Source organism: Triturus cristatus, chromosome 4_2, assembly GCF_964204655.1.
Source record: "Triturus cristatus chromosome 4_2, aTriCri1.1, whole genome shotgun sequence".
Lineage (NCBI taxonomy): Eukaryota > Metazoa > Chordata > Amphibia > Caudata > Salamandridae > Triturus > Triturus cristatus.
The window spans coordinates 905,634,022-905,648,667 of record NC_140586.1 but is presented as its reverse complement, the minus strand read 5'-3'; positions in this window follow the sequence as shown (position 1 = coordinate 905,648,667).

Below are 14,646 nucleotides of genomic sequence, written 5' to 3'. Positions count from 1 at the left end.
AGAACAGGCTGGACCTGCCCTGCTCCAATGTCTGCACAATGCAGGAGTTAGTGTGAGGAGGATTTAAACCAGGAACTTTCCTACCCAACCTGCCTCTGCTCACTGTTGGTGCAAACCTGTTCCCAGAACTGTTCAGGGATGGTTTGTCAAGGGCTTCGTTTGAAGCATGATCTTCTGCAAGGATTATAGTTAATGGTCCAGTCGTTCATCCATTCCAAGAAGATGGTCAGTGATACCAATACCTTCATTTGAAACTATGGGAAAAAAAGAGAAAGGGTAAGGCACCGGACACACCAGGCTAGAAATAGTGACAACATCATCCTCGGAGATACACAGAACTACCGCTTGGTGATGCTAAAAAAAATGAATGCAGGACAAGACTGTGAAAAATTCTTGAGATATTATTTAGCCTTAGAGTACCGGCTATTAGAGGCCAACTCCAGCGTTAAAGGACTCAGCTGAAGGTTGAAGTACAAAAGCAGTGTTGGCAGCTTAAATCTCACCTTGCCCAGGATAAATGTAACAATCCCTAGTCCTACCATGAGGCAAGGCCAGAGTGGAAACACCATGCGAGGAAGACAGCAGGTTGCAGAGTAGGCGTGGAGGGAGGGCACAGGATGAGCAACAGCTGACGATCCAATGAGCAGGTGAGGAGAGGAAGAGGGGTGAAGTCTTTTTTTTAAGTTTAAGTTTATTAGAGAAACAGTAGAGATACAACAATTAATAAATGCATAAGCTAACAAGAATTAATACATAGTCAACGTTAGATGTATAAAGCAGTCTTTGGATCAAAAATAATATGCAGAGAGAATAATAGGAAGGTACATAACTCTATATTATAAAAAGAAGTATAAAAAAATATGTGGGAGAAGGGAGAGAGCATATTGTAACTTGTTACATCAAAACAGGAAATGAAACATAACTGAAAACACTGTAGATACTAAGGCAATAAAGATTTAAAACTAGGTCTATCAAATATGGTACTTGACAAAATACTATCACAAAATAATGTACAGGCAGAGTGGAAATTGAATTCAAGGTGGTTTACCAACTTCATCCGGGACAGAGATAATAAACCCATTGGAAGAGGCACAAAAAGATAAATATGTAGATAGTGGAAACCATAAAAGGTCTCTTTTAATTGTGAGGGAAATGGGAGTGACGTAATTTGTGGCTAATCTCTGATGAAAACAAACAGCATTCCACCAAAATTGAAAAGTAACATTATGAGCTTGTTTCCAATGTGATGTAATTAGGTGAAGTGCAACAGCCAGTAATAAGTCCATTAATCGAAAACCAGGGCTTGAATGAGGCCATTGAGGGGCTAAGCTGCCTAAGAAAATATTAGGGAAGGAACGGGAAGTGGTGACATTAAAAATCTTGTTAATTTGAGACCAGACTAATTTACAGAAATAATGGATGGCAGGGCATTTAAACAACTTATGTTTAAGATCTGCAATGGGTGAAGAGCAGGACCAGCATGAAGAGGTAGTGTTTGGAGCAAAGGATTGTAGGATCGTAGGATTGAGAAGTGAACGACAATAAACAAAGTAGAGAGACTGAGTAGTACTAGCAGCTTGTGTAGTTTTGTGAAGTTTAAGCCATATCTTATCCCAGAGAGTGGTGGGTCAATATTCCCCCAAATCCCACTCCCATGCAAGTTCAACTTTTGATTTGAGCCTATCCAGAATAAGCTGCAACAACTTATAGATGGTAGATGCAGATGGTTTGACAGTAAGAAAAAGAAAGTGCCTGGAAGAGATTGAGGAAAGGGAGGCAGTAGATGGTATAGTGCAAATATAACGGTTAAGGGATTTACATAAACAAGAATATTGTGTTTTTGAAGAAGATGGTAAAGAAAATTGTAATTGAAGTTCAGAGCAAGACAATAGTCGATCATTTGAATAAAGCTGAATGATTCAACAGAAAACACTTAGAATGCCAACATTTCCGGTAAAAGGGACAAATTTTATTGTGCCAGATGGGGTATTGTTTATAATTCGTAGATGCAAGAAATGATAAAGATAGAAGAGGTTTCAAGATTTTATAAGAGTGGGAAATATTAGGAGATCGTAATTGATCTATATGGAGAGTGAAGGAAAGAATCTCTTAAAAAGTTAAGGGAACAATAAGAGATTGTTCTACTTGTAACCATAAAGGGGGGGGGGCATGGGGAGATCAGAAGAGATCCATCTAGTAGCCTGTTTTAGAGAAAAAGCATAATGAGATTGTTTAAAATTTGGAAATTTAAGGCCCCCATTTGATTTATCTTTTTTTAATGAAGATAAAGCTATACAAGAAGGCTTGCCTTTCCCTAAAAACTTTAATACGAGGGAGTCTATTCTCTTCAAATAATAACCAGAGATAGGAATCATTGCAAGAAGATATAAAATAAGAGGAGTGAGCATCATTTTAATAGAATCTAATCTGCCCCAGCAGGATAAGAAAGGTGGATGACCACGATCAATACTATCACCTAATGATTTAGGAATTTAATCAATATTTATTTTTAAGTTATCTTCAGTATTAAATCGTTTTTATTGATGGCTAAAAGTGCAGAGAACAATGTAGAGATGCCTACAACCCAGTGGGCCGGCCAAGCATAAACAGAATGGGCCAAGCAAGATACAATGCGAGTATGAATACTGAGTGTTAAACACAGCAAGCCGCCTATAACCCAACAGGGCCGGCCGCGTCTGAACGAATGCAGTATACAATACCCCATGTTGAAGGCCAATAATAGGCACGACTGCTTCGACGCCAGGAAAGGACCCATAAGGGCTGCAGGCACTATGGAAAAAGCCACAGTTAAATCGTAAACAGAGCAACAACAACAAAAAAACTGAAAACTACAAAAAAAAACAATTCTAGCCCTCACCCACCCCCCACCCCGTCTACTCAGTGAGCTTAACCAGTAAGGGGGAAGGGGGAATCAACAGCCCGTGCTCCGGGGTGTGGCTCGGGGACTATCGCCTAGGGAAATGGAAAGGGACGCTTGCCACGCGCTCTCAAGGGAGGGCAGAGATGTCTTCAGGGATCAGTTTCAGAATACGGAGGTATTGTGGGCAGGACAACTCTCGGAATTCTGTGGTGAGAATAGATAGAAAGGGGGCCCAGGTTTTGGCAAAGGCATCACCCAGCAGCTGTCATAGAGAGCTTCTCCATGGCCAGGAGGCCCCAAAGTTGGTGCACCCAATGTATATGCTCCGGGACCCGGTCTGATTTCCACCTCGCCAAGATAACCCTTAAGGCAGCATTCAGCGCCATTTGTCTCCCCCTAAGTGAGCGCAGAGGAAAGGTGAGTGCGTTTGGAAGGCCTAAAAGTGTGTACGCCGGGAGCTGGGGGATGAAGGTATCAAAGGCGGCGTCAATATCATCCAGGATCTGTTCCCAATATGGGGTCAATTTGGGGCAATGCCAGAGCAAATGGATCAGTGTCTCCGGACTACCGCATCCCCGCCAGCAAAAGCCATCGCACTGGGGTTGCCTTCTAGCAAGCCTGGCAGGGGTATGGTACCAATATGACGCGATCTTAAAGGCAGTTTCCATGTGGCTCGAGGAAAATGTTGTGTGGTGCGCGCGATAGAAAATGTCCTCCCACTCCTTGTCTGATAGCTCACGTTCAAGTTCTACCTCCCATCGCTTCTGACCCACAGTGCGATGGCGAGGGAGGGCGGAGGAGAGGAAGGAGTACATTTCAGAGATAAGGTGTTTATCGTCTTTCTTGGACGCTAGCCATTTCTCGAATGGTAACATCGGACGAAATGCTACGGAGCATGTCGCAGCATCAGAGATCCAGTGAGTCATTTGGGAGTGCAAGTACAGATCGATCGCGGACAGGTTGTAGTTCGATTGAAGGTCCTTAAAGGGGATAAGGCCTCCGATGTGGAAGAGGTACCCCAGACGTTTTACAGCCCCCTTCAATCCATCGAGAGGCAGCGCCGTTATTCATCCCCGGCAGAAAAGCCGGGTTCATGGGGGTTGGAAATGTGGTAAGATTCGCCTTTCGGGAGACCTTTTCCCAAGCTCGCAGGGTGGGGCGTGTAATAGGAGAGGAGTAAAGGCCCCAGGCACGATCTGGCCTTGGCAGCCAAGCATCCCGCCAAATGTGGTGGCCTGCTACCGTCTGGTCCATGAAGACCAAATATTTCTCCATCATAGGGCAGTTCCACTCAACCAAGAAGCGTAGCTGCGAAGCGAGGAAATATTGTGTAAGATTAGGGAAGGCTAGGCCACCATATTTCTGAAGCAGAGTTTTCCTCAGAAGCGGTGCGGTTGGACCCCAGACAAATCCCTCAATTGCCGACTGCATCTGTTTCAGGGTGTGTGGGGGGGGTTCCAGTGGCAGCATTAGGGATAAATACAGAGCCCGTGGAAGCACATTCATTTTGACCGCAGCCAGTCTCCCAAACCAAGTTAGGGGAAGGTGGCGTCAGCGAGTCATATCCGCGCGAATCCGTTGCAGAAGGGACGAGTAATTCCTCTCTGCTGTCTGTGCCAGGATTCTGTGGAAGACTAGTCCCAGGTAGGTAATGCCTTCTGTCACCCACTCAAATGTAAAGCTATTACAGAGTGCCCTCACCGTCTGTGGAGCAGCAGTGAGATAGAGTACTTGTGATTTCATCATGTTGATTTTAAAGCCGGAGAACTGACTAAACAATTGAAAGTCGTCCACAATAGCCGGCAGAGAGGTCAGTGGGTGTGCCACCAAAAAGATGAGGTCATCTGCATATAAGCTAATAAGGTGGTGGGCAAGGCCAAAGGGGATGCCGCGTGCCTGAGGGTTGTCGCGAAGGCGTTGGGCTAATGGCTCCATATAGAGGGTGAAAAGTTGGGGCGAGAGGGGACAGCCCTGTCTTGTACCATGCCCGACGCTAAAATGGTCAGAGAGGACCCCATCAACCCGTACCGATGCCTGGAGCGCACTATAGATACTCCCGATCCAGTGCCGGAATCGCAGCCCCAGTCCAAAATGCTCTAGTGTTGCGAAGAGGTATGGCCAATAACATGGTCAAATGCCTTCTCCGCATCAATTGCCAACAGAAGGGCTTCTTCTTTGGACCGGTGCACTTTATCGATCAGGTGACAGATACGCTTGGTGTTGTCCCCATATTGCCCCCCCAGGATGAAACCGGATTGGTCCGGGTCCACAAGACCCGGCATATGGGGGTTAAGTCTGTGTGCTAAAATGCTAGAAAAAAGTTTGGCATCTATGCTTAATAGTGAGATTGGATGATAGGAACTGCAAAATTCCGGATCTTTGCCCGGCTTGAGGATGACCGAGATCGACGCTTGCAGCATGGATGGGGTGAGGGACCCGGTGTCCGCGAATGAGTTAAACAAGCGGGTTAAGAACGGGGTGAGTTCGGCGCAATAAGTCTTATAAAAAAGGGAACTAAAGCCATCAGGCCCCGGGGCCTTCTGTAACTTCAGTCGCGCAATTGCAGAAATCACTTCTTCTATGCGAATGGGCGAGTCCAACACAGCGGACTCGCCCGCCGGCAGAGGCGTTACCGCAGCACCTCCGAGGTAGACAGAGGGATCAGGGCATAGGGAAGGATCAGCTGCATAGAGAGAGCTGTAAAAGGATCAGAATGTCGAGACTATATCGGCGATGCCAGAGATAGAGCAGCCACCACTGTCGCGGAGCGTCGTCACCGCGTGGGCTTCCTGTTGGCAATGAAGGCAATGGGCTAGCATGCGGCCACCTTTGTTGGAGCCCACAAAGTACTTGTACTTTAGATGAACCACCGCATGTTCTGCTTGGTCTAGGTCTAGGCGACGGAGCTGGAGTCTTTCCCTCTCTAACTGCCGCCAAACTCGGGAGGCGCTTGTGCGCTTGTGTATGGCCTCGAGTTCCTTTACTGATGCCTCTAGCTCAGCGCATTTCGATCGTCTAGTTTTATTCTCGAAGGCTGCCTTCGCTATGAGAGCCCCTCGCACCACCAGTTTAAGCACCGCCCAGACCACGGAAAGCGGCGTACCCTCTTGCTCATTAAGCGCTATATAGTCCAGGATGGTTCTTTTAATATCCGCCACTACGTCGGGAGATCGAAGCAGTGAGTCTCGCAGGCGCCATACCGGTGCAGCGGCAGACCGTTCAGAAGGGAGGCGTAGGGATAGAGTGATATGCGCATGGTCAGAGAGAGCCCGGGCTTCGATAGTAGAACCCGTGACCAGGGGCCAGGCAGCTGGAGTCACTAGGAAATGGTCAAGCCGAGCGTACGTCTTGTGCGCAGCCGAATTGTAAGAAAAGTCTGTTTCAGTGGGGTGTAAGCAATGCCATGCATCCCTGATCCCAGCATCACGCAACCAGTCCATGCCCGATGCTGAGAGGGCGCCTGCGCCCCCTGAGCGTGAGTCAGAATGGTCTAACTCCCCGTTCATCACGAGGTTGAGGTCACCGCCTATTATCACTATAGCATCGGGGGATTGCAGAACCTCGGCGCAGGCGTCTATCAAGAACTTCTCTGGGTGTTCATTGGGGGAGTAGATAGAGGCAATCGTGTATGTGGAGGTGCCGACTTGGAGACGCAGAGCCAGGAGGCACCCCTTGATCTCTGCTACCATCCCCAATACTGTGCCCTTAAAATGCCTAGAAAGTAGTAGGCAACCCCACACCGCTTGTGAGCGATTGAGGACCAGTGCTGGTGCGGGAAATGACCATGGCGCATACGGTGAGTGTCAGTCTGTAACAGGTGGGTTTCTTGGATGAGGCAAATGTCACCCCTGGAGTTTTCTAAGAGAGATAATATCGCCTTACGTTTAACTGGGTTGTTACGGCCCCGGGCATTCAGACTAGTGATTTTAAGCTCCAGATGGGGGAGTGTAGGTTAGAGAAGCGCTAGGAGGGAACAAGCCATCCCCCTGGGGAGACACGGCATGAAGTGCATGGGAGCGGAGAATAGACAAACGTGCAAAGGCACCCTGGGAGTAGATGACAAAGGAACTCACTGAGGAGACAACCCACCCTACCCCAAAACTGGTAACATAACCCCAAAAAAATAAACAGCTGCAATAACAACATCTGTAACCGGTCACACCGGGGCTGGCCGGTCTCTATTGAAAAAGCAACAATCCCGCAACAACGCGGGGGTGACTCATGTCCGTCAAAAGAGTACAGTGCAAGGATGTGGTGATGAACCAAGTCCATGTGAGTGGAGAGGTGCCGAGCCTCCGGCCCGCACGAGAGGACAGTCCCATCAACGTGCTATTGCAACAAGTCAGGCAGGGGAGGTATTAGCTGGACTGTTTGTCAGCGAGGCCCGAACATTTTCCCTCTCTTTTGCTCGAGCGGCAGCATCCGGCCCAAGAGACGGCGATGAAGGCTTGCCTACTGTGTGCCAACGATCCGGCCTGTCGACCCGAGGCGTAGAAGATTTCTGTGGGCGAGGCGGAGTCGGAGGCGGGAGACCCAGAAGATTTGAGACTTCCTGGAGGGAGCGCAGCGGACGCAGTAGGCCATTGAATTTAAAAATTATACGAAAGGGATGTCCCCAGGCATAAGGGATCCCCTTCTCCCTCATGTGTTGGGTGATGGGCCTAAATTCCCACCGTTTCGACAGGGTGACTGCAGAGAGGTCCTGATAAAGTGTCGGAGCCAGACCGCGGAACTGCAGAGAGTGTGAGTCTCTAGCTTTGCAGAGAATGAGCTCCTTCAATTGGAAGTTGTGGACACAAGCCAGAATGTCTGGGGGCGGTGCTGCGGCTCGTCGAGGGAGGCCCACACGGTGCACTCTGTCAAGTTGGATCTCGGAGGTGTGTTCCGGGCCTAGAATGTGACGAAACAGGGCTTGCACAAATCCTCCAATGTCACCTTCTTCCGCTCCCTGTTTCACACTGCAGATGCGAACATTGTTGCGATGGGAGCGGGTCTCAAGATCCTCCGCCTGCCCTCGTAGATCGACTTGCTGTTCCTTGAGGAGAATAATTTCTTGTTGTAATGCCTCAATTTCTTCATCCCGCCCATGTTCGTGGTCCTCCAGGGTCGCTACTCTGTCGCCAATCTGCGAGATGTCTCGGCGAACCTTACGGAGGTCCATCGCCAGTTGGTCCTTGAGCTCCTGGAGATCCTCCTTAAGCGCTGAGAAAAGCAAGGTCATAAAGGCCTTTGTGGCCGGCACATCTTCTCCCTCCGCTGCCCCCATAGCTGACACTAAGCCCTGATCGACCACCTTGGGTTGTAGCATGTCTTATACAGATCGGTCCTTTCTCAGTCATCCCGTCGCCATGAGGGCCTGCTGTTCGTAAGGCCTGATGTGAGAGGACCCCGTCCCCAAGGGACCCAGCAGGCCACACAGAGATGCCAGTAGTGGGTGGGCCGTGTATCGGGGTTATCGTGGCAAGGCCCGGACCATTAACATGTGTTCCCCGGTGCTGGGGTCAATCTTGTGGGGAGGGCTTATGGGATGAATCCGTAGGCCGATGTGATGTACGGTGGAGAACAGAGATCAAGCACGCAATTGGGAAGGACCCAACTCTTCTGTCCCAGGATCAGCAGTGCCGACAGGGTCTAGTGCGGTGTCCAACATCCGGAAAGGCACATCAGACAATCACGGCCCAGAAGGGGGACCACCTCGCCCACCGGGGGGATCAAGAACGCCGGAGCAGTCGCTGGGGGCAAGGGCCCCGCCGCGTACCCCAGGTGGAGATAGTGGGTGTTAGATCATGGAAGGCAATCCAGCGGGCCGTAAGCACTTGGCTGGCCCCCAAGGGACCCCGCCACAGGGAAAGCACACCTCCGGGGAGGAGAGAAAGTGGCGATGCATCAGACGGGCAGGCCGCTGCCCAGGAGGCGCCTTCAAGATGGCAGGTGCTCCCGCCCCCCAAGACAGTCGCAAGGCACGGGCGCCAATCACCGCCCCGAAGCGGACCCGCCCTGGCAGATCCAGATGTCAGCAGGGGGGCACTGTTCAATCCCCGGGACCGCGGAGGCCGCCCCCTACGCTAGCCCCACCAGCGCGACAAAGCCGCTCTGCCGAGTAGTGTGCATGGGGGTAGGTGCTGCTGGTGGTATAGTCATAGCAAAATGGCGGGCCTCGGGCTCCGGGTTGGTCCCCCAGTGGGCCTGCAACAGAGAAGCACACCCCGGGAAGGAAGGAGAGCGGCGGTGTGCCGAGTAGGCAAGACCCGTCCCAGGAGGAGCAGCGGGAAGGTGGTGGGCGCTCTCGCTCCCCTAGGTAGTCGTGTGGCGTGGGCCATGGGTGCCGATCCCCGCCCTGAAGCAGACCTGTGCTGGCAAACGCAGGTGATGGCAGGAGGGCTCCGCTCTATCCCCGGGATCGTGGAGGGACCCCTGTACTGATCACACCTTGGTGGGGCTCACCCCGCGGGAAGCAAGATGGCGGTAGCGGACACCCAAGGGTGGCAGCGCAGCAGTGAGTACCTGCAGCCCACGAAGGGCAGAAGTCCAGTCAGCAGGGTCCTGGATTGTCTGCTGGGCTCAGCGGGGTGCTCGGATGCAGGGCCTAGGCCGCACTGCTCCAGGCCTCTGCCGCCGATCTACGGGCCGCACCTCGTGGTCAACAGGCCCGCGATACTGCACAGCATGCATCGAGAACATAGCGACCAGCCAGGGCCACCTGAGGCAAGCACCACAGGTCCGGTGATCATTAGAAGAATCCGCCGTCTGCTAAAGCTCTGGATGGAGTGCTAAAGTAAGGCTGAAGATCTCGGCGGGCCGGAGCGATCGCTAGGCACGTCCTAAGCGGTCGCCATCTTAAGTTATCTTTAATATTATAGTAAAACCATACACCTAGGTATTTTATCTCTGTGGATTGGCAAGTAAACCCTGTGGGAGCGAAATGTTGCTTGTTACACAGAACATTCAGGGGTAGCACTTAGCATTTATCAGCGTTAAGCCGATACCCTGACAGCTGAGACAAAATAGATACATGTTGAAGAAACGGTGGAAGGGAAGTATCAGGATCAGCACAGTATAAGAGGATATAATCAGCATATACTGACATTTTGATTTGTTGAGATCCCACAGAGAAATCTCCAATAAGATTATCCTGCCTTACCTTTGTTAAAAAAGGTTCAAGTGCTATAATAAACAGAAGGGGGGATAGAGGACAATCCCAATGAACACCTCTATACAAAGGAAAATAATCTGAAAGAATTCCATTGGCAAAAATACTAGCTTTAGGGCTATTATAAAGCAAAGATATGAGAGCAATCAATTTTGGGGGAAAAGCAATCCATTTTAAAGTGTGGAAAATAAAATCCCAACCAAGTCGATCAAAAGCCTTCTCTGCATCAAGTGCAATAACAGCAAATGGATGGCCTAGCATTGCAGCTTTGCTCAGAACGTTGAAAAGAACCTGAGCGTTTTTCTGGAGCCAATCGACCCTTAATGAGACCAGCTTGTTAAGATCCTATTAAATCGGGTAAAATGGGATCGATATGCAAAGCCAAAATCTTAGCAAAGATTTTTTAGTTAGTATTCACTAAAGAAATAGGACGATACTTTTTGCATTGTGAAGGATCCTTATTCTCTTTGGCTATTTAACAGATCATGACATGTTGGAAGGAGCCAAAGGAAGTCCCTTTGTTAGCAAAAGAGGTATAAAGAAGTAGAAGATATGAAAAAAGAAGTTTAGAAAACTGACTATAAAATTCCATAGTAAAACCATCTGGGCCAGGGGCCTTCCTTCTACGTAAAACAGATATCTCTGGGATTGTAATATCAACTTCTAATGTATCAAAATTAGTATGATTAGAGGGAGAAGGAATGGAATGAAAATAATTAGTCAAATCCGACTCTGTGAGTTGCAATTCTGAAGAATATAATGTAGTATAAAAATTAAAACATTCATGTAAAATATCTTTATCACTAAAAAGAGTAGTCTCAGCAACATTCCGAATAAACTCAATTTTGACTCTATCTTTTCTCATTTTTAAATAATTCGCAAGCAATTTCCGCATCCTATTTTGACCACCGTAGTAAGGCACACAACTTTTCAATATAAAATTGGAGGCAGCATCCATTGTCAACCTATTAAATTGCATATTAGCATCAATTAACTGTGTTAGAGAATCATCATTCTTCGAATTATAATAAGCATTCTCCAGAGATTTAATATTAGCAAGTATTTGGTCTGAATGTGCCCGCAAACACTTTTTCTTTTGTGAGACAAACTTAATTATAAATCCTCTGGCCACTGCTTTAAAAGAGTCCCAAACCATTATATTGGAAGAATCTGAGGTATAGTTAAGAAGAAAAAAGTCAGAAATAAAAGAGAATTGAATGTAGCATCTAAAAGAAGTGAGTTATTGAAACGCCATCTGCCTGCATGGGTAGAGAAAGGAATGAGGTTGAGATCTGTGCATACTGGTGCATGGTCAGAAATTAGTATAGAACCTATTTCAGAATGAATGTGATATTGAGCCAGGGATTAACTAAAAAAAATGTAATTTATACAGGATGGTGAGCGATGCGAATTTGAGTAGAATGTGTATTGCTGGAGGTCGGATGGCATAACCTCCAGCTATCAACCTGTGAATTACAGTGAATGACGGAACAGAATTGTGAATACATTATGAATAAATTAGACTTTTGAATTTCTATCCAATACAGAATCATGAATTTGGTTACAATCATCACCAAAAATAATATAATCATCATTACACATTATCACTTTCTCAGATATTTTCTTCCAAAATGTTTTATCAACTGAAACTGGACCGTAATTATTAAAGATTGTTAAAGGTATCTTATCAACCAGAAGCTTAACTACAATCCAAAGACCCTCGAAGTCAGCCTCTTGGTAAATAACAGTAATATGAAGTTTCTTATGGCAAAGAACAAGTACACCATTTTTTCCCCCTTAGCAGGGGCGACAAACAGATTACCTACCTAACATTTTTGTAAATTAGCTGATTCTGTTTCTGAAAGATGGGTTTCATGTAATAAGACAACATCAGTGTTAAGTCTGGCTAAATGAGATAGGACTCTCTGCAATTTAATGGAGTTATTTAACCTTTTAATATTACATGAGGTGACCCAGAATGGAATATTAAAGCAATAGGATGAACAGTTGTTCTATCTACAGTATCATACTTAATTGAAAAAAGAGCAAAATAGTAAAAGGAAGAGAGTACTAGAGTATGGAGAGGTAAGATGAGGAAGTGGGAGAGAGGAGGACCCCAACACAGAGGAAGGAGAGAAAAGGGGAAAAGGAAGAAGGGTATTGAGTAGGAGGATAAGGTGAAATAGTGACAGAAATACAGAGAAACAGGAAACAAAAAGACAGTACAAGTCATACAAATGATGACTGAGGAACATACCCACAAAACATATCAATGTGAGCGGGGTCGGCAACACCAAGAGATGACAACCGGACTCCATAGGACGATAGGATAAGTTGGAATAGGGGGGTAACAACATAAGACTAGAACTCTATGGGGACAAAAACAATAACAAATTAGAAAATGTGAAAGAGAGAAAAATAAACATCGTCTTTAAAAAAGACAATTAAGCCAAAACATATATAACCCTCTAATAGGTTACAGAAACAAAGAATACAAAAATATATCAGATAATCCTCGATGTGTCCATATCATCTCTTCCATGTGACTGAAGACAATTTTTTTGCACACAGGATCCTCATTAGTTGTTGTTTCATCTTTATATGTCACTTTAAATAAGCAGAGATGGATTAAACCATAACGTGCATTCATGGCTCTTAACTGGGGTCGCATAGCCAAGAATTGTTTCCGACGATCTGCAGTGAGTTTAGCAACATCTTGAAAGAAGAATAGCTTATGGTCATCCCAGATGATTTGTTTTTTTGCTTTAATGTCAGACAATACTTCTAGTAAATCAGTATATTGCAGAAAAAATAGAATTACTCCTCTTGGAGTGGATGTAGAGCTATCAAGAATTTTTGGCAGAAAAGTTTGAAAGTAAGTCATCGGATTAGATCCCTCCACATTTTCTGGAAGTCCATTAATGCATAGATTATTTCGGAGATTTCGACTTTCAAGGTCTTCAGAGTGTTTTTTTAGTCTACGTACTTTCGACTCCAAATGTGTGATACATAGGGACTCCTGCTGCAGGTTTTCAGTTTTTTGTCCCACCAATAAAACACGAGACTCCAAAGAGGACCATTTATCATTCAGCTGTTGCAATGTCTTAGTTGTTTCATCCATAAATGGTCGCAGCGCATGAATTTCGTCAAGGATAGGCTCCATAGATGTTGGCGCTGGTTTTGTTGATGAGGGAGGGTCTTTTTTGGGTCTCTTGTTTGTACTTATCGATGCCTTAGTACAAGAAAAATATTTGTGTTGAGTCCCTGAAGGAGAATCAGATTTCGTGAAGCAGCGTCATCCATGTTGCTGCGGATGAGTTCCGAATCCGACAATAAATGATTCTTTGAAGTACCAGAAAGTTTAAGATTCCGTATTTTTCCCATCAATGGAAAATTGAATAAATGACAAAGCTAACTCCCTGAAAATATTCCTGGAGGTGAGAAAAACCATGGAGAAAAAGAGCAAGAGATGAAAAAAAATATTAAATAGCAGTTCAGTGTGAAATAAATGTAGAGAAAGTCGAATAATAGTGTAGAAAAACAATAGTTCACTTCAATAAAAAATAGGATAAAAAGAAAAACACATGAATATTAGTAAGTTGAGGCAGCACACATTAAAAAAATTAATAGGAGCCATTTAGTGTAAGAAAAACACTGAACAAATTGCTACTGTAGCGGTTGATTTGAAATTATTCTCCTGAGGGGAGACAATTCAAGCTGACAGGAAACGCGCACTCCGCATTCCAAAATGAAGCGCGCGACCTCTCTCAGCACAGAGAAATCCGCAGGGGCCTGCTGGTGAGGAAGGAAAAAGCACAGAGCCTTTAAAAGGGGTTCCTGCGACTCACCATGGTAAAGGCTTGAGATGTATGTCTGTCTCACAGCCGAGCGAGTGCTGGAACCGTCCCCCATTCAGTACTGAAGCAGCCCGGCGAGTGCTGGAACCGTGCACTGTTCAGTAATGAAGCTTCCACGATCGTGGAGCTCAGCGCTGTGCCGCCATCTTGGACATCGCCATAACCACGCCCCCAGAGGGATGAAGTCTTGAGGAGAAGGAATCCTCTGTGGCAAGAAGGAGCCAAAGTACTGAGAATCAAAAGGAGCGGAGGAGAACAACAACTAGGTAGTGAGAAAATAAAAAGTGTTGGGGCACAAGGCTGTGTGCCTAAGTGGTTCGAGATCGAAAAGCAGAAACAACCTAGGATGTTGCCAGGTACCTCCCCTGTGCCTGGGATGGTCTTATCTACTAACTCTACCCTCGTTGCCCCAGGCGTTCTGCCCCTAATCAAGAAGTGTATCTACTCTGTCTCTAATGCTACTTTCCATGTTCCTGTCATCTACAAACTTTATGCCTGACCTTTTCTGATCTTAAATGAGGCTCGAAACTCAGGCTACAAGTAGAAATGTACTGACTGCATCCTGTGTTCTTATTTCTAGGGATGTGTGAAATTTGCATAGTTTGCTTTTGTGTGACTTTATTAAATTTCAGAAAAAATGCGCAAAATAAATATGCCGTTAACTTACTTAATTATGCAACATAAAAAACTCGCATTTGGTGCCATATTTTAGCATAAAATGCACCATCACACCCATTTTGAATGCCAAAATGCACCTG